Raw genomic sequence first — 25,341 nt, 5'->3', positions numbered from 1 at the left:
CCAGAGCCTTGGGGATGTCTAAGCCTGGCTTTCCATGTGTGGGCATCCCCAGGTACCAGCACTGCTCTTTGGGAGCATTTCTATCACCCTGTGCTCAGAGTTGGGCTAAAACAGATCACATGAAGATGAATCTTCAAAAATCTCCTCCAAAGTTGAACAAGGTTCACCAAAAATCTCGTCCAGAGCTGAAGGTCAGCTTTGGTCCATCACCTGAGTGAGGGGCTGGTCCAGGACATGGCCAGCAAACCTCCTCCCCACAGCCAGGGAGCCCAGGTGAGCCCAAAATCTGCTTTGAACATCTACAACACCAGTCTCAAATATCCCCAAGCACCCAGGCAGTCCAGCTTTGCCCCTCAATCCCCCCCTCCTGCCCGCCCAGAGCTCCTCTACCAAAACCTTACCACTAAAATAACTCCTTAAACCCACAAAAGGTCCTTTCCAGTTCTGCTGTAGTGGTTGCTGTGTGAAGTCATTTCAGTCCCCTGGTTGTATTTCATCACCCTGATGTCAGGAGCACTGTCACCATTGTCCATGTGGGGTTTGTGAAGATGGGGGTCGATATTAAATACTGGATTTAGGATCCATTGACAGAGTTGGAGCTCTGACTGCCTTTGACCTTCTTTGACTGACAGGAAGCCAGAGGGGTTTTTCCATGGCATTAAGTTAAAGGAGTTTCCACTGCCTGGCTCTGTGCTCTCCCTACACCCTATCACAGTGACAACACTCATTTGGAACTGTGAAAAAAAGATTTCTTTAAGGAAATAATAGAAATTTGTGAAAGGAATCTCCAGAGAGTAAAACATCAAACCAGCAAAGAGACTGAACATGAGAAAACAGCCAAGGAATAATGTGAAAAATTGATGAGCAGAGCTGAAGATACTTGAGAACAATAAACAAGCAGAATCTGCTTAATTAGGGATGATTCTAATGTTACTTCTCTGAGCTGAGTTTTATATCCATCCAGGATTTTGGCACTTGGATAATGGTGTGTCCAGGCCTTTCAGCTCTCTGCTGTTCTCTTTGAAACACGCACAAGTAATGTCCACTAGTTTTTCCATGAAAAATTACTGGCATTTTATTCCAAGCTGTTTCACAAATCAAAGCTGTCACTGCAGAGAGAGTGATAAACTCATGGAATATCCACACTGTCCTTCTCCCACAGAGGGGGAAGAACACGTGTGTCTAAGAACATGTGTGTTTAAGAATAAATAATGATATGTTGTATTTAAATACCATTTTCTGGCAGAATAAGACAGTACCCATGAGGTACACCAGAGGAGGTGGATCTGCATGAACAGGGAACTGGATAATGTGGCAAAGTTTTGCATCCCAGCCCTGCTGGGCAGCCTTGGGAGGCATCACTTCCTTTCCCTCTGCTCTGCTTCTCCTCCAGCCCTTTGCTCATCTTCCACACCCAGCTCCTGATCTGGGCAAGACCCTCCTGTGTTTGTCACCTGTAACTTCATTTCATGTGAAGCTCCTGGTGGCTGCCACGCAATAAAACCTCCAGAACCACTGATTTGGTTCTCTGAGCAGGCTGAGGCCCTGCTGATGATTTATATATGCATATAGATTTGGTTATTTTCATGCTCCCCTTCACTAATCCATCCTTTCCCCACCAACCTTCTCCCAGTGATTTGGAAGATTCAGCCCCTCACAGGTGGCAGCTTTTCCTCCTGAACCCGTGATGCCACTTTCTCTTAATGTGCTCTTAGCCCAGAGACCTTTCTTACGCTCCTAATCTTCCTGAAACCATCATTTCTTACCCAAAGCTGCTTAAGCAGTCGGAGAGGAATGTTCATTTCCAGGCAATATGTGCCCGCACTTGGACGAGGGCTGGTTTGCAAAGGGAGCTGCCTGTAATCCTGAATAAAATTAAACCTTAATCACCGTGTTCTGAGGGAAAGATTTGTCACTGCCCAGCAAACATGGATCTTAATGAAGACATTGGTTCTTGCACAGCACAAATCCACTTGTGTCCTCTGGCTTAAAAGGACGTGCAGCTGTGTGCAGGAGTGTTGGATTTTCCCCTTCTGAAGCAGCATGGTGCTGCTAAGAGAGGCTTTTATATGGGTATATAAGCACAGGAGCCCCTTAAAAATGGCTGTGTCATTATCACTGTCTGAGTTACATCAACACCAGCAGGACATGAAGGGCCCATGGTACCTCTGTGCAAGGGGCTGTGGAACCAGGCACTGGGCAGGCAAGGGCAGCTTCAGCCCTGTTCATAGAGAATGAGCTGCAGATGAATTCAAATCTCTTCTTTTGTGTGACACTGGGCTGTGACAGAGGTTAGAAATCAACCCAGGTCTCCTGAGCCACCGCCCTGTGCACGAATCAACCACAAGATTTTTTCACCCTCTCTGTTTCTCAACTGCTCGTAATTACACTTAGAAATGCTCTGGAAGCCAAAACAAACAAGGGAGATGTTTCCAGCGAGCTTTTCCGTTTGTTATTAGTCCTTCAAAGATGGTTTTGTCCACGAGGCAATGCAGAACTGATCCTGCTGCTGAGCCCACTGCTCTGCTTGGCGTGTCTGTGGCATCGTTCCCCTCCGAGAGCGTGTTTGCGTCCGAGCTGACATCGCCCTTCTTGGGCTGCACGTTTGCTCCCTCACATGATGGGAAAAACAAATTCCACTCTGAATCAGAACACAACTGATGTGATCTGGAAGGGTTTCAAAGGACAGGCAGTTTGGTCGCTCAGGACCTGCCTCAGAACCGACTGGAAGCAATTTTGTGGATGGGGTTTTTTTTATTCCCCCGCCGTCCCGCGAGGTATTACCTCATGGGCAGAGCATCCTGGGGTGACTGCGAGTATCCACACACACTGGAAGTTTGTTTTCTGCCTCAGACTTCCTATGCTTATCTTTCATTTCAAATACTATCAGTGGGGAAAAAAAAAAAAAAAAAAAAAAAAAAGGCATTTACTGGATTTTTCTATCCTAGTTACTGTTTCGTGGATGTGAAAATTCCAGCACCTACTTATCCTGCACTGAGTCACTGGAATGTGCTTATCACAGGTGAATCTATTGAAGAAAGTCATTCCTATTGACACTTTGCCTTTTTTTCCTTGGAGCCTATTCATGAATGACCTCATGGAGCTTCACAAGAGTTGGCTGAAGACTGGGCACGGTGTCCCTCTAATTAGTGATATTATCTCACCTGGCACCGTATTTTATGATCATCAGATGTTATCTGGGAGATCTAAATCAAGACAAACCTGTGGGAATATTTCAGTCCTGCTATTGGCTTTTCTTCTGCAGCTGTGTAATTGTTCCCACTGCCTGGGCCAGGCTGTGGGGCAGGGAGGGACGAGCTGGGCTCCATCACCAACACAAGCCCAAGGTGCTGTGTCCAACAGGGTGTCCCCTCCCACCACTGCTGGTGACTCTGCCTCTACTTTGGTGGTCTCTGATACAACCATGGCAATGCCAAAGCAACACATGGGGATGTTTCCCAGTATGGATTAACAGCTTAGGAAAATCCCATCCAGGGTAGCACATCACGTCAGGAGACACCCGCTCTCCTTTCCTTTCCCTGTCTTCCAAGCCTTGCAGATTTCTAGGAAAAAAGCATCTCGTGTCATTCTCCAAATTTGAACTCTATAGAAAAACTATTCCCAGACTTTCAGGACACTCACTGAAGAATTCCTTTAATGAGACACCAGATTCCAAGGAAGAGATTGTTTGTAAGAGTCTGGGCCAACAGTGCAGGTGAAAGTGGTGGAATTCCTGCTTGGCTTTGAAATGAACAAGTTCATTCAAATTATTTGGATTTAAACCTAGAAGTCCTTTTGAGAAGCACTGGTGGCTTTGTGAGGCTCTTTAACTAAAAATATGGCCACAGGGTTTGATGCTCAGTGTTCAGTGGGTGTCAGGGCATTCCCTCAGCTCCAGGGGTACTATAACTGCAGATCACATTGCATGGCAGCAAGTCCATATAAGACAGGATTAGAGATGAATTAAACCTTCTAAGACAAAGCCTAGACAGGCTGTGCCCAGATACCTGCATGGCCATTTAAGCCCAAACTACTGAGCACGTTTCCCATCAGGAATTACGACCTGGTGGAGGTGACTCAGACACCAACATGTGTGAGCACAGCCCTGCTCCTCGTGGTTCACACCCAGCAGAGCACACACCAACCCACCGGCCTTCCTGGGGAGTAGGTAGAGCTGGAGCTCAGCCAAAGCTCGAAGACACACAGCTCAGGATTTCAGACTCCCTCTGCAAAGCTGGAGTCAGCTGGCAAATGGTGCTTTGGTGCTGGCCAGATCCTGGTTTTAACCACTCCTCTGCATGGATTGGGTAGAGCTGCTACAAAATGAAGGCTGACTTGCTCAAATTTATTTTTTAAAACTCAGTTGACCGGATGATTTTATTATCTGACTAGAGACCAGTCCAACCCACACGAAGAAAAGGCCAGAGCACAGATCAAACACTTCTGGGCCAGCATGGCACTGCTCTGAGGGGACATTTCCAGCAACCTCTGTCACAAGTCGCAAGATGTTTATGAGAAACAAAGAGAGCTTGAAATTTCACGGCATTTAATTTTTTAAAGGCAGCAATCGCCTGTTTCCTCACCAGAATTGGAAACAGAAAATGATGTACTTTAAAAATCCTCTCTCCAGCAACCTCTGCTGTGACTCAGTTCCTTTTCTTTGCAGCTGAGGCATCGACCCCTCTTTTCCAACAGAAGCCCAAGATGGTCTTGTCCTTGATGAGCTCAGCTCAAGTACAGCACAAGCAGTGCCAGGAGGGCAGTGCTGGGTCTGTGCTGCTGGAGGAGTGAGGTGAACATGCCTTCGAGAGAATGACTGAGGCAGCTGCGAGATATAAAGTTTCACCTTTGCAATCTCCCAAGGAGAAAACAACTTTGCTCGCCCTTCCAGTCCTCCTGGAAGCTGCAATACCTGCCCTTGAAAATAAAAGGGTGGAAATGTGTTTTCTGTGGAGTTCGTACCAGTTCACCACTCAGAAGCTGGAGAGCAGAAGGTGAAGAGCAAGGACAGTCTGTAGGATGTGATTCCAGGAAAAAATAGATATATTATGGAATTTATTCATCGTGCTGGTGTTGCTTCCCATTCCCTTGCTTTGCCTGGGTGATACACCCTCCAAGGCTTCCATCCACTGCAAATGGATGTGTGGAGATGTCCAGATGCACCTGACTCCAACTGCCTGGTTCAGGTTTCATCAGAAGGTCTTGCCTGTGCCTGCAGATGTTTTTAAGGGCTGTCAGGTCACCAGTCACTGCTCACTGTCTCCATTTGACATGTCTTATGGCTAAAGTTCAAACTAGCACAATTATGCCTTGATGAATTAGTGCTATTGAGCCGCCTTAATTTTAATTATGTCCAACTTCAACCCCTTTTTGCCACATGGCCCAGCTGCAAACCTTTGTAAAACGCCTCAGAAACTCGTTAGAAATGATTGTACCACAGTTAATGAGAAATTCCAGAGTCCTACATAAAATCACGCTTGGAATGCAAACTAAAACTGCTGGGCAAGGCAGATGAATTATCATTATTCTCAGCAGTACTTCACAGAGTGCTCTGTGCTCCAGGGATCTTGCTGTACCTTCTGAGGTTTCAGAAGGACATGAAATTACATTGCCCCAAGCAGGCACTTTATAACCTGCCAGTCCCTGCAGCGTGAACGTGGGTAAACACTGGAAGACATAATTAATTGGTCTGATGGCAGGACCTGCAGATCTGACTGATAGGAGTGGACAAAGGGATAAATCACATGTCCTCCTCTGAATAGGATCAGACTCCTCTCCGAAGCAGTTCTTGGTGGACTTAATTTCAGAGGGAAGTGTTTCTTCTGCTGAAAATATCCCAACACAATACAGTTAATTCCAGAGTGTTTGTGATGGGTTGTGGCTGAAACCAGAGGCAGCTTTAGGAGATGAGGTGAAAATTGAAGTATTTCTCTGTGTGTCACCATGTGGTTACATCCCTTTATCCTGCTGCTGGGCCATCAGTATCCTGCCCTTGAACCCTGGGTTTTCCTTTTAGTGTCAGCCTGTTTCTCTCACACCCCTGTACCCTACTGATCTATTTTCTCCCAGTCATTTTGAAGCCTAGATATTTCCCTTTATGCCTTTTGTGGCCCCTCCCAGTCTGGTAAAATCGTGATCGTGGCTGAATTTGCAACAAAGAGAATTCTCCCAGAGGTCTCACAGCTTTCCTAAGGGCAGTTGTGCTCGCACAGGATTCCTGCAGTCCTTGGATCCAGCATCACTCAGAGAGGTGGATCCCCTTGGGGAGGTGCTGGTGGCTGTCAGGTATTCCTGCACGTCCCAGTGGTGGGCTGGAAAGCTGTTCCAAGGGTACAGGGAAAAAAGGAACAAATACCTCACTGTAGATCACCTTCACCAGGAGCTGGGCTGCTGCTTCTCCTGGTCCCCTCTGCCCTCCATGGAGCTGGACACAGACGTTTTCCAAGTCCCCAGTCCATAGGCCAGCTTGTGCCTCATGGAGAGGTTCACACAGCAGGAGAAGGAGGCTCAGGGCACAGAGCAAAACATCTGTGACATGACCCACAAACAGGCACGTGGCCACTGCCTGACCCCACGTGCAGGATGGTCCTTGTTGTGTCACCAAAGTCTCACATGGAGGGAAAGCTGCCTGTTGAGAGAGGGCTGACACCAACAAACCTGGCCTCAAATCTGCCTCTGGGTTTATTTTACAGCAGCTGAATTACATTCAACCCCTCAGATCCCTGCAAAGGCTTTTCATGTAGGAAAACATCCCGTGGCTGCAAGGGTTACGTTACACCTTGTGACTGGGCACTTAATCACGGGCTGAGGGGTAATTACAGCTCCTCAGACCCAGGGTGTGCTTGGATTTGCTCCACAGACACTGGGTAATTACTACCCTCCAGATCTGAGGCTTTTCAAGGATTTATGGGGCTGGCATGTGGAAAAAAAGGCAGACTGGGCAGGATGGAGCAGGTATGATACTGTGTATTAATTTCCATGGAAACCCTGGTGGGTAAACTGATGCAAGAGCAAAGGGAGCACCAGGCAGCAACTATGCTGTGAGAAGGGAGCACTTGCTGCTCAGTGCTCATGCCCAGGCTAAAGGTTTCTCTGCAGGGTCAGCTGGGATGAGATCACCACTGCTCTCTGGGGAACGCCTCGTCCTGCCCACAGGAGTTCTGTGGGAAGAAAAAATGATCCCTCTCTAAGTAGAAGTGCTAAAAGATTTTTACCAGTTGCCTGCTGACAAACCAGTGGAACATCTGAGTATTTGTCTCTTGGTGCAGCTCTATCAAGACCAGCAAAACCACAGTGGAGCTGGACTGAATTTGCCCCGTTGCCTTTCGAGCCATTCAGTGTTTTCTAAATTCCTCCCTCGCTCATTTTTCATTTTTGCTGTGACTTCCCAGCAGGCAGCAGAGACAAGGTACACGCTGAGTGATCATCCTGTTCGGTTTTCCACATCTGCCACTCAAAAACTAAAAATATGTGGAGAGGGAAGAACAGTTTGCTGGGAGTGGTGACAGCTCTGCCCTGTCACTGCCACGGGACGTCGCTGGCGTGGGGATGTTGTGTCACCTCACAGGGGTCGATGGCAAGCAGGGGAATGGGCAGGTGTGGTGGTGATGGAGTAGTGAAGGCAGAAGGCTGGGACATGGGAAAGTCACTGGCAGAGCAGGAGCAGGGCACAGAGCTCTGCACAAGGTCTGAGCCGTGGTCTGGGTCAGTCCGGGCTGTCTTGGCATCCCTGGGCTGAGTTTCAAGTCGACCTCAAGTGATTTATGAGCTGCATGGAGACCTATAAAACCTGTGGTAATTCATGGAGGTTCTCTATGAAACTCCAGCTGAGCTTTGTCTTGCCGTTTCTGAAACTCCCATAAATGTAAACCAAAAACCTCAACCCAAATACTGCCAAATTAAGGGGAATGTGCCAAAACAGAGAGTATTTTTAAATATCTTCCCGTTTTGTGGCTTATGGGATGGGCATAGGGATACTGAGCAATAAACAAAGGAATACAGAGACAATGTTTTGTGAACTCTGCACATGACCTTTTCCATGGGGTAAAGTTATTGTATAAGACTTTCCTGTCTGAATGGGAAGGGAATGAGCAGGACAACACAATAAATGATCCCTCAGCAAATGCTGACAACTCAATTACAAGGGGATGGACTAATTTCAAGGTCCAGCCAAACTGAAACAGCTGCTGAGCCACAGCTGGGTCTGAGGCATCATCAGCCTGGTCCCCTTGGATTGGGAGTGCAGCAGCAGCCCAGGGCTGTCCAGAAACAGCCAGTCACCAGAAAAGTCTAAAAAAACCTCAGAGGCATCTATTTAACATCAGGGGATAAGTAAGATCTAGAGATACAGAGTGATTTACTGCCCTTAAAATCTGCTTGCTCTTAAAAGTCTTGTCCTCTAAATAAAAATCTCTCTTATAAATAAATAGTACTTGGCTCAGATAAGGCCCTTCACTGTGCAGCAGCACCAGTGCTCCCAGAGAGCACAAAACCACAGGCAGGGAAAATAGGTCAGGCCTGCTGAGGCCATGGGGATAATCAGCATCCCTCCAAGCCTGCAAGTGGGCAAACAGTGAGATTTCTCCCCAAAAACACAGGGTGCAAAGCTGGGATGGTGTGTGCTGGAGAGGCCTGGCCAGTGCTGGGGCAGGTGCTCCCAGCTCAGCCAAGCCCCAACAGCTGGAACATCTGCACTGTGCAGGGTTTGGGTGGAGAGGGAGGGAAGGAGGGAAGGCAATCAGCCCTTCCCCGGGAGAGGAAGAGCAAAGCAATGTTTGTCAACAGGAAACATGAAAAGAAAAACCCAGCCCTCAAGCCCAGCCCCCGAATTCCACCCGGCAGATAAGCTGGTGGAGCACTAACACTTCTCCATCTCACCCTTCCTGCCCTGCCCTGCCCTTTGCAAATGGAACAGTCACCCCTGCATCCCTTTGCTGCTGCCCATCCCATCCCACCCTCACCTCTGGAATCACAGCCCAGCACGGATCAGTTCCTGTGGTTAAATCAACCCAAAGGGTGCTGGTGACAAATGACAGCAGCATTTCTCCATCCTGGGCCGTGGTGGGTTGGTGCTGACCCGTCCCCAGAGCTTGGGAAGCTTTGAAGGGTTTGGTGATGGGGCAAAGGGGCTGATGGCCAGGGAATCTTCTCCCCCAGCAGGGTTTATAGCCCACATCCTTTCCCTGTTGTTTGCAGGGGGACGGGGAAGGAGACAAGGCTTCCTGAGAGCTGCTGAATGAAAAACAAAGGGGCTCTTCTCCCTTGCAGGGTCTCAGCAGAGCTCCAGGCTGCAAACAGAGCTCGGCTCTGCAACCAGCTCCCATCCTTTTGCTCTGGGAGCAAATACTGTGATCTCATCACACCCACCCTGCAGTCCAACCAGCCTGGAAAACTCTGTCACGGCTTCAAGCTGGTGCATTCAAGGGAATGAGTATCTTTATCTGACTCATGGAAGTTTAAGGTGAGAGGTGGTGTCACTTAGTTTAATCCCTTCCCCCAATTCACAGCTCACTGAGTCCAGGCTTTTAGCCTGGAATATCTTCTGGAAAGGCATCCAGCCTTGCTCTGAGGTGATGAAAAGGTCCACTGACTCCTGCAGTAATTTCTGTCTGACAATAATGTCACTCTGCTGTTAAACATGCTCAGCTAATTGCTTGCTATAATTTTATAATCAGGAGCTTCCGGCTACTGATTCCTACTGCAGCCATCAAAGTGGAGCACAGCATTCCAGGACCAGCCTCTCCTGCCATCCCTGTCCCACTGTGCTCCACTATCTGTGCATTAGTCTTCACTTATTATGTGATTTATTTTCTTAATGCAGAATGCATTGGATAAATGCAAGTTGAATCAAGGTGATTGTGCATTAGTGCCCCTGGTTGTGAATTCCCCTTCGTGTCTGAAGAATATCCAAAGGTGATGGGAACAAGCCCAGCAAAGCCCTGATGGATCCTGCACCAGCCACTAGAGCTGGGCTTGGAGTTCTCTTTCTGCAAATCACTCCATCTTCCCTCTTAGAAATGCAACAAATGTAAAGGAAAGGACCCAACTGCGACTGGAGGAGAAGTGTTTTCAAGCCAGAGAGCTTTGTTCTTACCCTCCGTGCTCCAGACATCCACCAGAGCGAGACAGAGCAGGACGTGGTGCCAAAATTAATATTATTTTTGGAAAGAGATTGATCCTGGAAAGTAAGCTCATGAAAGAGGAAGAGAAACAAGGGATTGTTAGTTAAGGTCACTTTGAGGTCTGGCACTTGTGACCCAGAAAAGCCCAAAAGCTTTGGATTCAGTCCGCCCAAACACCGAAGGAACCAACTGCGATTGCATCATTCCAGGAGAGCACGGGGCAATTCCACAGGCAGGAATGGAACAACTTTGCCGTGTTGGGAAGGGTTTGACAGCACCCATAAGCACCTCTAGGTGAGCCTGCTGCTCACACCAGCCTGCCAAGAACATGCCCATCCTCGGGACTCTGGGAATGTTGGGAACTGCTGGGCCCCTGTGGCTGGGCACGGAGCTCGGCTCTCTCACCACTTCCTTCCTCCACAGCAAACAGAACAGTAAAACCTAAAGAAAATAAATACAGAGTGGGTATCTGGGTAGACCAAATCCACATCCAGCTTCCCAAAGCCCTTTATTAGAAAGTGCCTGAGCGTTTGAGCACGTAGAGCTGGGGCTATCAGGGAATCAGGGACACTTCCCACTCCTCCACCCATTACATCACTGGGAATTTAACTGAGGTTGGGATACTGGGACCTGTGGCTTGAGTCAGCTCTGCCCACTTTCCCCTGAGACTGGAGTATTTATTGTTGTTTTTTATAGTGATGTAAGAAACCAGTTATCAGGAGAACCCCGGTCCAGGATGGAAGTTTTCCTTAGTTGAGCCAAACTAACAAAGACCTGGGGAGTGTAAATATTGCTCTGTCTGCCCCTCTGCTTTGGGGATGCTACAGACAGCCCTGGCTGGAGAGTGAGAAAAGTCAGGCTGCTAAAATATCCACTGAAGCAGCAACAGATGTTAATAAGTGCAGAGTCCATCCCTGGAACGACCACAAAATGGGAATAAATGTCACAGCAGCCCCTAACAAGAGAGTCGTGGAGGGCTTAGTTCTACAGAGTGGGCAAGAAACCAATCTCCATGGAAATCTTTCCCTGCACTTTCCCCCCTTTTTATAAAGTCCCAAGGCTAATTAGTGCCTGGCAACACCTCGAGAAAGATGAAACCTCATTTAGGGCTCCTTGCTTTGACACACAGTTAAAGGATCAGGGAAACAGAAGTCTTTTTTTGGTGTCTCATATCCCACAGACACAGAGTACCTGTAAGATGAGAAGAATGTGCTCAGCTTTAATTAGCTTCCTAGACCTGCAGACACACTTAACAAGTGCAAAGGCTGCCTTATCTGGGCCTGAGATCAGACTGCTCCAGTCATTAGCTCCCAATTGCTCCTCTCTGCTTTGCTTTGCTGAAACCTCCTCGGATTTGGAGGGATGTGGGAAAGAAATCACAATTAAAATTTGGAAGAAGTGAAGAAGGGGATGAAGAGATGAAATCCTGATAAAGCTATGGTTTACTTGGCTAAAAAAAAAAAAAGTTTTGAAAATGTTATTATTGTAAGTGTTGAATTTGCTTTAAGGTAATCAGGAATGTTTTATCGAGGGGTTGAGAGGTGGTTCCTGATTTGTCTTCATGTGTCAAACTTATTTATTTATGCATTAATAGATCTGTTGCTTCCTCCAGGAAGCCCAGTGTGGATGCCCCTCACAGGGGTGGCAGATCCAGAAGGACATCAAGCCCCATGAAGTGTGTCCTGGACAAATTTTGGGATACACATCCCAGTCCTGGGAGCAACGGGACTAACTGGGAGCTGGAGCCAGAATTATCAGCCAGCCTTTAGATATCAGAGCAACACTTGCAGCAGACCTTGTGTTTCAGGCTGAGGGGAATCACCTCCAACCCAAAACCAAAACCTTCACCACAGCAAAGAATGCTTCAAATTCCCTGGAAGAAAGTTGCTTTTTATCTTCTCTGGCACCAACTCTTTAAGCATTTTCTAGTTCCAGACAACCTCAAGCACTAAGAAATGCAGCATTTCTAGATATGGAATGGGCAAATGCTCAACAAGAGAGTGGGAGAAAATCCTTTTCCCCTTTATTCCTCAAAGCTGTTTTTAGTCATTAAATCGAGCTGACAACGAGCTGAATTTGATTTACTTCCTACATTTAAGCAGAAAGACATAAAGCAACAGAAACCATCTGACACAATTGACATTTAATATGGTTCATCTGTCATGAAGATCTCCTGTGACTGCTTTTCTAATTCCTGTTAACACAACTTCCTCGTGCTAATTACTGCCACACTTGGCTTCTGTGTGTGCAGACAACAGTAACAATGGCCATAAACCCACAGTCCCTCAGCCTTCAGCATCCTCAGTGTTGTACTTTCCAAGCTAGGACTGGTTTCCAAACCTTAAATAATCAGCTGAGCTGATTTGCACATTTTACAAACCTAATTAGCCCTCAGTATGGATGAAGATCATGAAGATTTTTGTTCTGGCTAATAATAGTTGTACCTTATCTTGCTTTGCCTTTTAACTAAACATGCCCTAATTGTGTATTTGCATTTGCTGGCATGTGCAAAACGTTTTAAGTAGCTGGGCAGAGTGGATAATTGGTATTGTACATTCTGTACTCTCGTGGTACAGCAGAAAATTGCTGGGGGGAGGCAGGTTTTCAAGCACATCATCCACATTATTCATTCATTCAAAAAGAGGAATTGTGGATGAGCCCCCCTGTATTAGTGCTCTGAGACTGGTATTCAACAGACAGGATTTCTTATCAAATCTTTTTAATGAAATCATACAGAGTTTGGATGATTAATGGTTTGGAATCACAGAGGTCTGTGCTGTAAGTTGTGCTTCTACAACAGGTTTTGTTTTCTGCTTGCTCAGTTCCCATCCCCAACCAGAACCAGGAATTCTGCCCTCAGACTGCCCATGTTCTTGTTCCTTTGCTTCCTCCTCTTTCTCCTGTGGAAGACACGATTGTAGCACCAACAAAGAGGGAGTAAAATAATCAATAAAAAGTGTTCTGTGTAGAAAATGAGCAGGTTTCCTGTTTAAGCCTCTTAGTGTGATTTCTGCACAAAACACAGGGGACAACCACGGGCTTTAATGCAAATACTCCTCAGAAGCAGCCTCAGATTCCAGGGTTTGTCTCTGGAGGCCCCAGCAGATTGATCACAATTAGGCAGGAGTGTGAGAGGGTTGTGAGGAGCTCTATTTCTTCCTGATGGGGATGAGGATGATGGAGTTTAAAAGCCTGGACTTGGCTGTGCCTGGCACTCTGTCATCTGGCACCAGGGAGGCTCGGGAAGGCAAACATGGGAAGGGTTGGGGCTGAACCAGAGACCTTCTGGGGAGCTGATGAAGTTTTTCTGGAAGCAGTGGTGTTGCAGATGTGATTGCTGCTCTGGGGACAAATATTTTGGCAAGAAATTCCGCCCTGTGAGGGTGGGGAGGCCCTGGCACAGGTTGCCCAGAGAAGCTGTGCCTGCCCCTGGATCCCTGGAAGTGTCCAGGGCCAGGCTGGACAGGGCTTGGAGCAACCTGGGCTACTGGGAGGTGTCCCTGCCCATGGCAGGGGGTGGCACTGGATGAGCCTTAAGGTCCCTTCCAACCCAAACCATTCCATGATTCTATGATCTCAGATTTTGGTTGTGCAAAATGGTCCAGGATTTCCCTCCTCAACAGACTGTGGTGGAATGTGGAGAACACCTGGAAATATTTTGTTGTCCTTTTCTCTGTTTTTCTTTTTTCTCTTTTTTTTTTTTTTCTTCCCATATTCTGTATTAAACTATCATTTCCAAACTGATTAGCATCTTTAATTAAATTGACCTTGTGCCTCTGGTGAACACTAAGGCTAAAAGCATAACAAGAAGCAAAACAGTTGCTGCAGGCCTGACAACTCCACTAACAAGAAAATTTAGCAGGTCCATTAATAGAAATGCAATTAGCTCCTCTAATAAACCTGCCAATGAGCCCTCTGGCTTTTCCTGCCCATGGAAACAGGGATTCACTAGGTAAGAAGGGATGAACTGAATTATCAGGTGCCATGTTTGGCTTTTTTTTGTCAATAGTAGACCCAAAATTAATGAATCAACTAGAAATCAAGAAGTGCTGCTTCTCAAGAGCTTGCAAGCAATAATTGACATTGTTATAAATGACATAAATATATATATTATTTTTCCAAACTTATTTGGCTGAGCCATGAATTACCTACCCCAGTGTGATGCAGGAAATAAGTGGAGCTGCCTGTCTTCAAAGCATCAGATTCCCCCTTTTTTTTTTTTATTTAATACTTTTCTGACAGCTGAGGGTCAGGCTTGTGGCAGACATTAGGAAGAGAGCTGTGGGATCTGATCTTCCAGGCAGCACTGGCAGAGCTTTTGCCAAATAAGTGTCTTTGATGTGCTGGAGAGTTCACATCTCTCTGGAGCAGAATTTCTGTCTCTGGGTCAGTTTAATGTGTTTGCTGAGGATCACACACCACATCTTCAATACACTGCATGGACTTGCAGGAGAAGCAATTACCTTTCAAATGTCTCATTTTCACATGCTGATCAATACTCAGTGTGTGAAAAAAACCCCTTCTAAACAACCCAAATCAATGCAGAATGGTTTATAATAGTCACTGCTATCAGAGTCTCTCTAATCAGCTCTTTTCCTCTCTTAATTGATCATGTGCAGCAAAGCACGAGTTCAGAGCAATCTTTTCTAGAAGGGATTACTGTAAATTAAATGCAGTCTCAGTTACAAGGGGACACAAAAGCTGTATTTCAGAGAAGAAGTCTGGCAGGTGATGGGAGGTTCAACTGGGAGAGGTCAGGAGTCAGCTCTCATTTCAAACTGAGATTAAATCTGAGATAAGGCTCAAGTTCAGGGGTTTGGGGAACAGCTTTTTTTTCTCTTTTATGAGATTTTTACTGTAACTGTAGTTAAGAGCAGAGCTAGACATGTTTTCTGAAAAATAAAATAGCCATTAGCTGCGAGAAACCAAAGCCAACAAATAAATGTGTTGTCTCTCCGAGCGAGTTCCCCTTCAGTGCTTCCAAACCCCAAGAAGAAATAAAGCTTGAAAAGATAAGTTATCCCTCAGCAAAATTATCTCCCAGGAACCTGGCAACTTCCATGAGCTATAAAATTCAATTAACATCTTTTGCTTTGTGTGTCACACTTCAATTAAGGGGAAAGCAGATTAATCATATAGAACAGGAGTGTATTTAACATGAGATAATGGGTTGGACATCAGGGCTTTGCTACTCTGGTTGGGATTCCAACCCAGAATGGTCTGGAGCTTGTTTATGGCTTTGGAAATGGAAGGGTTGGGAGTTGTCCATGGTGTATTTATCAACTGGAAAATTCACTGGAGTCTGGGAGAGTCTTTCCCTGCAAACTGTTTAAGTTTTCCCCTGCAAACTGGCACTGAAGGCATTTTAGCAACGGGGGGAATTGGATCTGAGAGGGCTCTGAAACCTTCATGGTGAGAGAAGGGGTCTCATGATGCAGAGGGGCTTGTTTGGAAAAGCTTGTAGAGGTGCCACCCTGCCCTACAAGTGAGTGTTTCTAAAAATCCCAGTAGTCACTGCCTTGGAAAAGCTGCCCCAGGAGATGGGAACCAGCAGCTTTATCCTCACAGAGGGCAGGGAACGATGGTGGGTTGGGCACCAGAGGAGGAGCTGAGAGCTCTGTGCCTTCACCTTGGCACTGTCTTTAACAAATCATTTACACTTGAAAGCTTTGGTTTCCCATCTTTACATCAGGATTGACCCAACTTCACAGGACCATTGAATCATGGAATCATTAAGGCTGGGAAAGAACCTCCAGGATCAAGTCCAACCTGTGACCAAACACCATCACCCAGTCACCACCTCCCTCCTTGACAGCAGAGGCTGAGAAAATCAGAGGATCTGCAACAAAGAATGTTCTTCAAAGTTAAATTCTTCCAGGCAAAGGAGCATCTCCCTCAGCAGCAGCTGCTGGGGTCAGCTCCCCAATAACAAAGGAATGCTCCAACCCCAAAACCTCTCTGGGCAATGCCTTGGGGAGTGACAAACCTTAATTGTCCCCCCCCACTCATGAGTGACACAGGTATGACAACATTAATTCCAAAATATCCTGAGCTTGGCCTTCCAGGCTGCCAAAATGTTACTGGAGATCTCAGGAGGGTTAAAATCCCGACTGATTCTGCCATTTCAGCACTTCCAGCTTGGGCTGAGAGCTGGAAACTGAGAGTGCAAGAGGGAAAAAAATTAATGGGATTTGTCAGAAATGTCAAAGGAGTTTGGCTTTGTAAGTAATAAAGGATCCAAGATTGGCAAGACATATTTGTATATATTCTCTCATTCAAGTGGTTTCTTAATTACTGAAGAAACAGAAGCAGAAAACAGAAAAAAACCCAAACCTTTAAAGTGCCCCATGGTCAGGAGCAGTTGGAAAGAAAAAGTTTCCTTACCATGTTTGAACTGAAAGTTTTTATTTATTAGAGATGATTTAAACCCTAAAAACTTAAAAAGATTAGAATAGAAAACAATAGTGGCTGCATGTGTCAACTTTTCAGAGGAGACCAAAAAAAAACAGCTGAAAAGAAAAATTAAAAAATCCTTCAAGCATAACCCAAAGGCTGCAGTAAATCATTGTATGTGCTAAATAAATCAGTGGGATGCTGATAAAGCTTCTTTGGCTGCTTGGAGTCACTTCTCAAAAGGTTTTTAAACTGCTGGTTACATCCCCTCTCTGATATGTAGTTGTGTAACTCATCAGGTGGGCCAAAAAAGTATCAATAAATAAATCTTTAAGGAACATAAAATGGGATTTGGCTCAAGGGACAAATGAACCTGTGCAAGAAATTTCCACATTAAAAAACCATCACTCTTCTCTGAATCCTGGGGTGAAGAAAGAGTTTGAAACGAAACAGACAATTCCATAATTTTAGGGGGAAAATATTTATTATAAAAGAGACAAGTTCACCAAAACATCCAAGTTTAATTTAGAATAAAAAAAACTCCCTGTGCCCTGCTCAGCTCTGTTCACAGTTGTAAACTGGAGCACGTTGGATTCAAGGGATTGGGAGAGATTTAAGCTGCCTGTGGCAGTGCTGTGATCATGAACGTTGTGCTCCAAGGTTATTTTTGATTTGAATTCTTCCCCAGAGCACCCAAAAGGCTCGCTTTGAGTGGGCAGGTCTTCCTTTCAGAGCTGTGCAATGGATGGCAGGACCCCATTCCCTCCAAACTGTCTGTGGTGCTGCTGGAAGGGCAGGAGCATTTCCCAGGATCAGAAAGGGCCAACCAGGACACCCCAAAGGGGCAGCTGGGCACCCTGTGCTGGCCCAGGCAGCTCTGAGGGGATGCAGTAGGTCTGTGGGGCAGCTCTGGCAGGAATTCAGCCCACCTTTCCCATTCCAGGTCCCTCACAGAGGCTCCATCCTGCACTTTATTTTAAAAAAAACTGACAGCAGGAGGAGAGGTCACCCAGCCCTGATGGACACACTCCCTGCATTTAACTTGGGATAAAATGGGAGGGATGAGACTGTTTTGGTGGGGAAAAAAATGATCCCTTCTAGAAGAGGTAGCAGGGGTCCAGCACCAAAAGCAATTTTTTTTTTTTTATGTTTCCCCTCTCCCATCCTGTTGGTGCTTGGGGCATGGCTGCTCCTTTGGGGAAAAAAATAACCTGAGAGCCATTCCCATCACAGCAGCCCAGCACATCCTTTGGGTTTGGCTCTGGGAAACATGTCATGCTTGGAATAGGGAGAGGGGAGGGAGGGAAAGCTCGACTTCTTTTGGGTGTTGTTCCTTCTCACCTTGTATTTTTGATGCCACTGATGATCAGTGTGAAGCCAAATCCTTCAAGCTCAGTATTATCACAAAGACACCAGGCCAGTGATCCAGTTTGGGGATTCTCTGTGATGGGAATCCCAGGATCACTGAGCTTGGAAAAGCCCTCCCAGCCCATGGATCCCCCCTGTGCCCCATCCCCACCTTGTCCCCAGCCCAGAGCACTGAGTGCCACGGCCAGTCCTTCCCTGGGCACCTCCAGGGCTGGGCACTCCAAACCTCCCTGGACAAGCCCAAAATTCTTTGTAGGCCTTGTTGACCATTTTCTGGCTTTGAGATTTTGGTGAAAATTCAACCTGCAGGACAGAAATTAATAAATAGCCCCCAGGAAACTCTTTGACAGGTTGAGTTTTGTCCCCATTTCCTCCCATGAGGGATCACTGTGACCTACAGTGGTCATTTTATATAATTGGCTCTGTAATTTGATGACCTCAGTGGTACTGAATTATAGTTATATCAGGGATGCAACAAATCTCAGAGCATGAGACAGCCAGTGAGAGAAAAACATGCCCAATATTTCTGCTCTTTCAGATTAGGACAATGTTACCTGGAAAGAGTTATTGCCTGAGTTTGTTGGGAGGGGTCACCTGCAGAGACAGAAAATGATGGCTGAAGGTACCACATCCATCTTCCTGTGCCTGTTTATGTGGGTAATTTATACCACACTGGTCATAAAAACAGGTTTGTTGCACAACTGTGGAAAAAAAGGTTGTTGAAGAACAGCCAGATCTTTATATCTGTATTTTATCTCCTTCTGAGCTACAGGCTGTGACTCTTCTGCAGGTCCTCTAAAAATAGATCAAAACCTGATGAAGGTGTCCCTAAAATTTGGATTTGGGTCATTCAAAAGGGGAAACAGGTAAAAGGTCTGGCCCCAACTCTGAACTTCCTCTGGTTAGCAATGTTGTTTGGGTTCTGGGGCTTGGGTTTGGTCCATCTTAATAAACAGAGCTGACAAGCACAACCTGCTTAATTCATCATCATCTGAAAATGAAATAAAGAAAAGAGCAGATCTATTTCTGTTTGCTCAGAGGATGCAAGTCTGAGCTGAGGAAGAATAAAATATCTAGAAGCTGACTTTAAAAATAACAGGAGGTTCATGGTTTTTCTTTTATGCAGAACCCAAATGTGACCCAGACTCGAGAGAACACAAAGCTTTCAAGGGAGTATCAGAGTCTCTCTGAGCTCGTGACCCTTTGTGTGATCTGTATTCCATGGGAAATTGTTTTGCAGTGAACTAGGAAATGATCAGTATCCAGCAGGTCACCAGGGACTCTTTTAAACTGTATAATTAGAATAATTTCACTTGTATCGAGCAGGGCAGGGATTCAAGAAGTAATTTGGAGGCAAAAGGGCGAGGAGCCAGGCCATGGATGTGAGCTGAGTGATGGACTTTGCATTTTATTGCTCTTCCACATCAAACCTGGCAGTCATTCATCCATCAAACCCTGGTACCTGTGGCTGCAAACCCTTCTGAACCCATCCCAGCCTGCTCAGGTTCTGCACAGCAAAGCTGGGCTGGCTGGGAAGAGTCTGCAGGACTGACAGTGCAGAAGTGAGGGTTTGGAAGGGGTGTGACAGAGATCTCCAGAACCAGGCTGGTGCAAAGGGCCCCTTCTGAGCTCTGGTGGCAGCAGAGGAAAGCAGGGACACACCTTTTCCACTGGGGTCAGAGTGGGAACACAGGGAAGCTCCATGGCCAGAACATCCACCCCTGCTTCAGTCACCCATTTTCTTGCAATAATTAGACAGTTACCAAGAGTTTCTCCATCCCAGTGCCATCATATCACCTTCACTCATTAATTTTTATATTTGTAGCGCAAGGGAGAATCGATTTTATGCATAATTCCCAGAGGCAAAATCCGTATTTTCATGAGATTTCCATAAGTTTCGTGAAGGGTTTTCCCCCCAACACCTTCTCTGAGCTGTCTCCCTTCACACCCCCCTGCCCTTCATGCCCTCTGTCCCTCAGCAAAGTGTTTGTTCAGCCCCCCTGAGCCACACACCTCTCCCTCTCTGGGAATATTTGTCTTTTTCTCGTTACAAGGAAGCCCTGCAGCCTCAGAGGGAAGATATAAACACCCGTGGGTCCCCCTGGGATTGCAGTGACTGCCTTGGTGACATGATTTGCTGCAGAATTACATTTCCTCTGACATTGGACTCCTGGCATCTCAGAAAGAGTCGAGGATAAGAAAAAACCCACCTGGTTCATAACTTATTTTATATTGACATGAATATCTAAGCTGAGCTGCCAACAGCAATCCAGGAGATGGCAACTGGTTCTCTTGAAACCCAGAAATAGTTGCCTCAGTCTAACTATTCTTAGTCTAACCCTAACACTGTTAAGTTTGTCCCTCTCAAGTGACACCCAACCTGTGTCTCTTGGAGTCGTGCCTGGCACTGGATGAACGTTTTGGTTAATGCAGAGAAATTATGTTTAATTTTGAATATCAGAATCTCAGAATCCCTTTCAAAGTGTCCATTCTGTGAAGCTCTTTTCCCTGGTTTGAAGAAACACAATTCCCTGATGTTGAAAGAAACACAATACCCTGGTCAGGCAGAGTGGGGGATGAAGTGCAGGATGCTGGGGAATGAGCTGTATAATGCTGGGAATCAGCTTTCAGGGGTGAGCACAGATCACCCCTCCTTTCCCTAACCCCTTCTGGGATATTTTCTCCTTGTGCTGACCTGGAATGAGTCATGTCTGGCTGAGTTTTCAGGTGTGTGTGACTCCTAGACCTGAAAAATCAGGCCCCCAACCTCCTCGCACAGGACCAAGGGAAGAGCAGCAGTGCAGAGTCTCTGCAGGAGCGCTGTCCAAAATCCCTGAGCCCGCTGCAGGGCTGGGGAAGGATCAGCATTGCAGAAATGCCATCTGACAGCCGGCTCCAAGGCTTCCTCCAAAGGACAGATTCAAAGCAATTCACCTGGCAAGGAGTTAGTCCTCCCATTCTGCTGGAGCTCTGCTCCGATAAAAGCAAGAATTCCAACGAGTTGATGATTTCATCTCCTTGGCACGGCCAGCCCTGCACAGCTGCACAGCTGAGATGTCACAACAAAAGCAGACGCTTACAAAAGGTTCTTCTTTATGTTTTTGGCTGGTAAATGTAAACTGCCTGTGCTATCCATACATGCCAGGAATGTCAACAGTGGCTCGGGCGTGCGGCTCTTCCCGCTAATCCAGGACAGCTCAGGATCACAAGTGATAAATCCTCTCACTTTCGGAGCTCAAAGCAGCAAAAGGTTTGGTATTTGGACAGAGAAAGCTTTTCATGTTGGCTTGGGCAATGAATATGCAAAGGAGAATGAACTCACTGTGCCAGAGGACAGAAGAGGTGACCTGCATCAGCCTTCCCCCCTCTCCTGCTGTGGGGACTTAGAGGATGGTGAATTTTCTCCCTTTTTCTCCCTCCAAACCTCCCAGATGGACTCCAGAAAGAGAAGAATAAAAGGAATGAGTGGTTGGTAGGGCTCTAGTTTGTAGCATTGTTCCATTAAAGTGCTTTCAGTGTAGGAACCTGACAAATGGTCATGTTTTCTGCAAGGGAAAACCTTTTGAAACACTTGGAGGGTCTGAGTTATGCTGTGCTTTGTTCATTTGGGCTTCACACTCTTGTCCACAAAACATATTTTAGCTGAAAGCAAAGGACTTACAAAATACAGAGAAAAAACATTGACTTTGGAGGCACTTCCACTTCTTGGGAATGAGATCCTTCTTTGGGGAGATTGTCTCCTAATACCCCTGCACAGGTTTTTCTCCCACCTTTTCTGAACTAAGGCACTGGCTGCTCTTCACTCCAGAATTTAAACCACAACTTGATCCCCCTGTCCTCTCATCCAGGCAGGATCCACGAGGGTGGGGAGGGGCTGGGATGGATTTCCCAGAGAAGCTGTGGCTGCCCCTGGATCCCTGGAAGTGTCCAAGGCCAGGCTGGAGCAACCTGGGCTGGTGGAAAGTGTCCCTGCCCATGGCAGGGGGTGGAACAAAAGAGCTTTAAGGTCCCTTCCAACCCAAACCATTAAAAGATTCCATGTTCATCTTTATGGTTTGTAGGTGTCTCATTTTTTGTCCCTCAGGTTTTCCACTGCCCCTTATTTCAGAGCCCTTGGGTGTGCAGAGCAACTCCCCTCACAACACCAAGAGGAAATATTTGTCTGAAACCACTGTTTGCCTCTGGATTTGTTTTGAAATTTAAGAATTTGGGTAAGAGGGAGAAAAAAAAAAAGCAAGCAATGCTTAGGTAACCTAAAAAGCAGCCCTGCCAATTTGTAATATGAACCTGAAGTCTGTAAAATGATGACAAGTATGTGAAGTTGTGAGATGCTGGCTGACATTTCAGAGTACAAACATCCACAGCTCCATCCAGATTGCAAAATATTAACGATTTCAAATGGAAAAATCTAATGGGCCAAACACTGGTTTCTCTTTTCTATTTTAGGAACACCTAAAATATGGGGTTTGTTGTTTTCTAAGAGAAACTAAGCATATTGTTGAAGTGAAATGACTCAAGTTTAAACAAGTGAAGTATCAGAAGAAACAAAACAAACCAAACCCTCAACGATATTCACACACACTGTCAGTTTTATAGTGAAAATTTAGATCAAGGTTCTCCTCAGGTGGAAATTGTCCTTTTTACATTAAAGATGTGGCTCCAAATGCTCAGAATCATAATACTTTGATACTTTCCTGGCACTTGGGATTATTAACCACTATTGCAGCCATTTAAAAAGTCTGCATTTTTCCTCAGTGTTTCTGTTTCACTTTCTGGTTCTTGAGACAATTCCAGATCAGGAAGGTTGGGTTTAGCACCACCAAGTGCAAAAATGACATTTAAGTAGCTCTCAACTGAACTTTTCCTGGAAAAGTTGTAACTCCCATATTATTTTCCAAATGAATGAGGATGGATCTCCATTCTCCCTCCCTTCCAGACATCCCACACAGATATCAGAATTTCTCTGGATGTTTTTGTGAGTGTTATTTTTTTCGGGCGCCCCAGGCAGGGTGCCAGGCTCCTGCTCAGGTGCAGTAATCCAAGGAGTGTCTAATTTTCAACTGCACACTCCCAAATTAAACTGCAGCTGCTGGCCAGGTTCACCTGATCTGCTCACAGGGGCATCATTAGGGAAAATCAATTAGTTTTTCCATCCCCCCCCGAATGGTGCTGAGGTTGAATAGGAGGAGGAGAGAGAGAGAAAAGGGGGAAAAAAAAGGACTTTTGTGTGGGAAAGATAAAACCGAGGGTATTGAGTAGCCAGGTTAATGCAGGGCAGTCACAGCTGGAGAGAAAGGAGATACAAGAGTTTGTGTTACATTTTACAGATGAAAATGAGAGCTGGTCAAGCATGAAACAAACCTGTTTGGTGCTCAAGCACCACTTCCTTACTTTTCCACCAGCTCCTCTTTCCATGTCCTTCTGCATTATGATCCTGGGCTGAGTTTAGTTAAAGGTGAAAGGAAAATGTTGTATCAAAAAGCAGAGGAAAGCCTGTCCTGAACAACCTGACACTGGCTTCAGACTCCTCAAGGCTCGTGGGGGTTTTTCATAACTCATTCCAAATGCACTGTGAAATAAGTCTTTGGAGAACGGGATGTGTCACAGTAGGATTTGATTATTGGGAGTTTTAATCACGAGCCAGACGTGGAAGAAACAAAGATGACACTTAGTTGAAACTCAGTGCACAGGGCAAAAGATGGACCTCTAAAGAAAACCCATTAGGATGGATTTTACTAAATGAAACAGAGCTGAGTGCATTCCAGGGTTTAATGGAAACTAGGAAAAATATCACTTTTAAAGGGGGACATTTGAATTTTGGTATATGAATCAGGTTTTAGAAATGCTGCAGTCGATGTTCACTGCAAAAAACTTCCATTTTGTTAAATGCTCGACTCAAACCAGAATTTTTGCAAATTTTTCCTTGGAGATGGGCATGTTCTGTTGCTGATCTGAAAAGAATCATGAGCTGGTCAGAGAGAATTAAACCTATTCAACATCCAAACTAAAACTTTAATGAACCCAGTGTTTGTTATAATTATATTTTCTTATGGAAACGCTATCGAGAAGCACCATAAACCCAAATCATTTTAGAGGAAAACGCCTTAATATCTGTAATTTTTCTAAAAATTTTGACTGGAACTTGAATTAATTAGATGTTATTGTGAATTATTTTTCGTTGATATAGACAGTATAAACAAACATGCAGATGGAACACAGTTATTCCTGAAAAATTTCAAGCCTCAATTCCTGCATTTGTAGAATTTTCAGACAACTGAGACAGTGCTTTTACAACTGAGCTCCTTTTTCTTCTTCTCCTTTTTTTTTGTTTTGGTTTTTTTTGTTGTTGTTGTTGTTTGTTCAGGGGTTTTTGTTGGGGTTTTCTTTGTTTTGTTTTGGTTTGTTTTTTTTTTCGTTTTGGTTTTGGGGTTTTTGTTTGGATTTTTTGTTTGGTTTTTCGTGGTTTTTTGTTTTGTTTTGGTTTTTTTTTTTTTTTTTTTTTTTAAACCCTGGGTGATAGGCTCAGAAATATAAAGGTCTCTGAGCATAGAGCAGATGATGCAACAGAACTGGGTGCCTGCACTCAAACCCCCCATACTTTACACAATATTTTCTTTTTTTTTTCCTTTTTTTTTTTTTTTGGAATCACGAATAAAACTTCACGAAAAAATTCCAAAAGGCAAAATCTGCGATGAGAAAAACAATCAGGTGGGGGGGAAACTCCTTTCCCTGCTCCTGGTCTCCCTCCCATCCAAAGGAATGCCCAGCCCATGCTTGGAGCAGGGATAGCAGCAGCTACAAACCATACACTTAGTCAGAGATCATTATCAACCCCACCAATGCCATGATGCACCCCTGTGATCACATCACTAAGTAATTAACTAAGTAATCAATCAATTAATCATAAGGGAAAGTTCTTCTTGTAACACAAATCAGTTTAGGAGCTCTGGTTTCAGAAATAAAGTATTTATGGAAAGATCTAAAGAAACAGAGCCACCACTGTTTGCAGGAGAGACTCTGTTATTCTTAATTAACTTTTCTGAGTGCAGGTAGCACTCAAATGACCAGAGACTAAATCCCCAGCTGGTGTGAGGCAGTGGGGCACTGGGAATGGGGAGGGGCAGCTCCTGGGGACAGCCTGGCTCTGCTTTCCACCTGTCAGCAGAATAATCCCAGAACAGGCCAATTTTCATTATCCTTTTTTGATAAAATCTATCAAACCAGCCAAATAAAAAATTATTATGTACCCCTGGTTCTGCTGGGACCCATCACTCCACAAGGAGTGAGATGGATGTTATGCATCAATGCTTCCAGAAATGCAACATTTGGGGAAAGACCCACTGACTTGGGAACTAAGTCAGAAGTTGGTTCAGAAAATGGTTTTGCTTTGTGAAAGGCTCTGTCGTGGCTCAGTGACAAACCCCTTCCTCTGACAGCAGCAGAAGAGAGAGATACTGAG

The 25,341-nt window shown here is 45.5% G+C and overlaps 2 long non-coding RNA genes across 3 annotated transcripts; one reads left to right on the top strand and one right to left on the bottom strand.

Moving 5' to 3' along the window:
- Nucleotides 1-4,344: 4,344 nt before the first annotated feature.
- LOC127475705 (uncharacterized) lies at nucleotides 4,345-6,681 on the bottom strand. The gene is made up of 2 exons (XR_007906295.1): nucleotides 6,356-6,681; nucleotides 4,345-5,212 (listed from the first exon to the last, which is right to left on the bottom strand). It is a non-coding gene; the product is annotated as an uncharacterized LOC127475705 (long non-coding RNA).
- A 138-nt stretch (nucleotides 6,682-6,819) lies between these two features.
- Nucleotides 6,820-13,094, top strand: LOC127475707 (uncharacterized). Of its 2 annotated transcripts, none has more exons than XR_007906299.1 (4): nucleotides 6,820-6,954; nucleotides 9,268-9,460; nucleotides 9,821-10,184; nucleotides 11,734-13,094. It is a non-coding gene; the product is annotated as an uncharacterized LOC127475707 (long non-coding RNA). The 2 variants fall into 2 exon arrangements; XR_007906298.1 differs by having other exon boundaries at nucleotides 9,821-10,415.
- The last annotated feature ends 12,247 nt before the right edge of the window (nucleotides 13,095-25,341 follow it).

Source organism: Manacus candei, unplaced genomic scaffold, assembly GCF_025592945.1.
Source record: "Manacus candei isolate 608988 ecotype Guabito, Panama unplaced genomic scaffold, ASM2559294v1 h1tg000047l, whole genome shotgun sequence".
In the NCBI taxonomy this organism is placed as follows: Eukaryota; Metazoa; Chordata; class Aves; order Passeriformes; family Pipridae; genus Manacus; species Manacus candei.
This window is presented reverse-complemented; position numbering and strand designations above follow the sequence as displayed.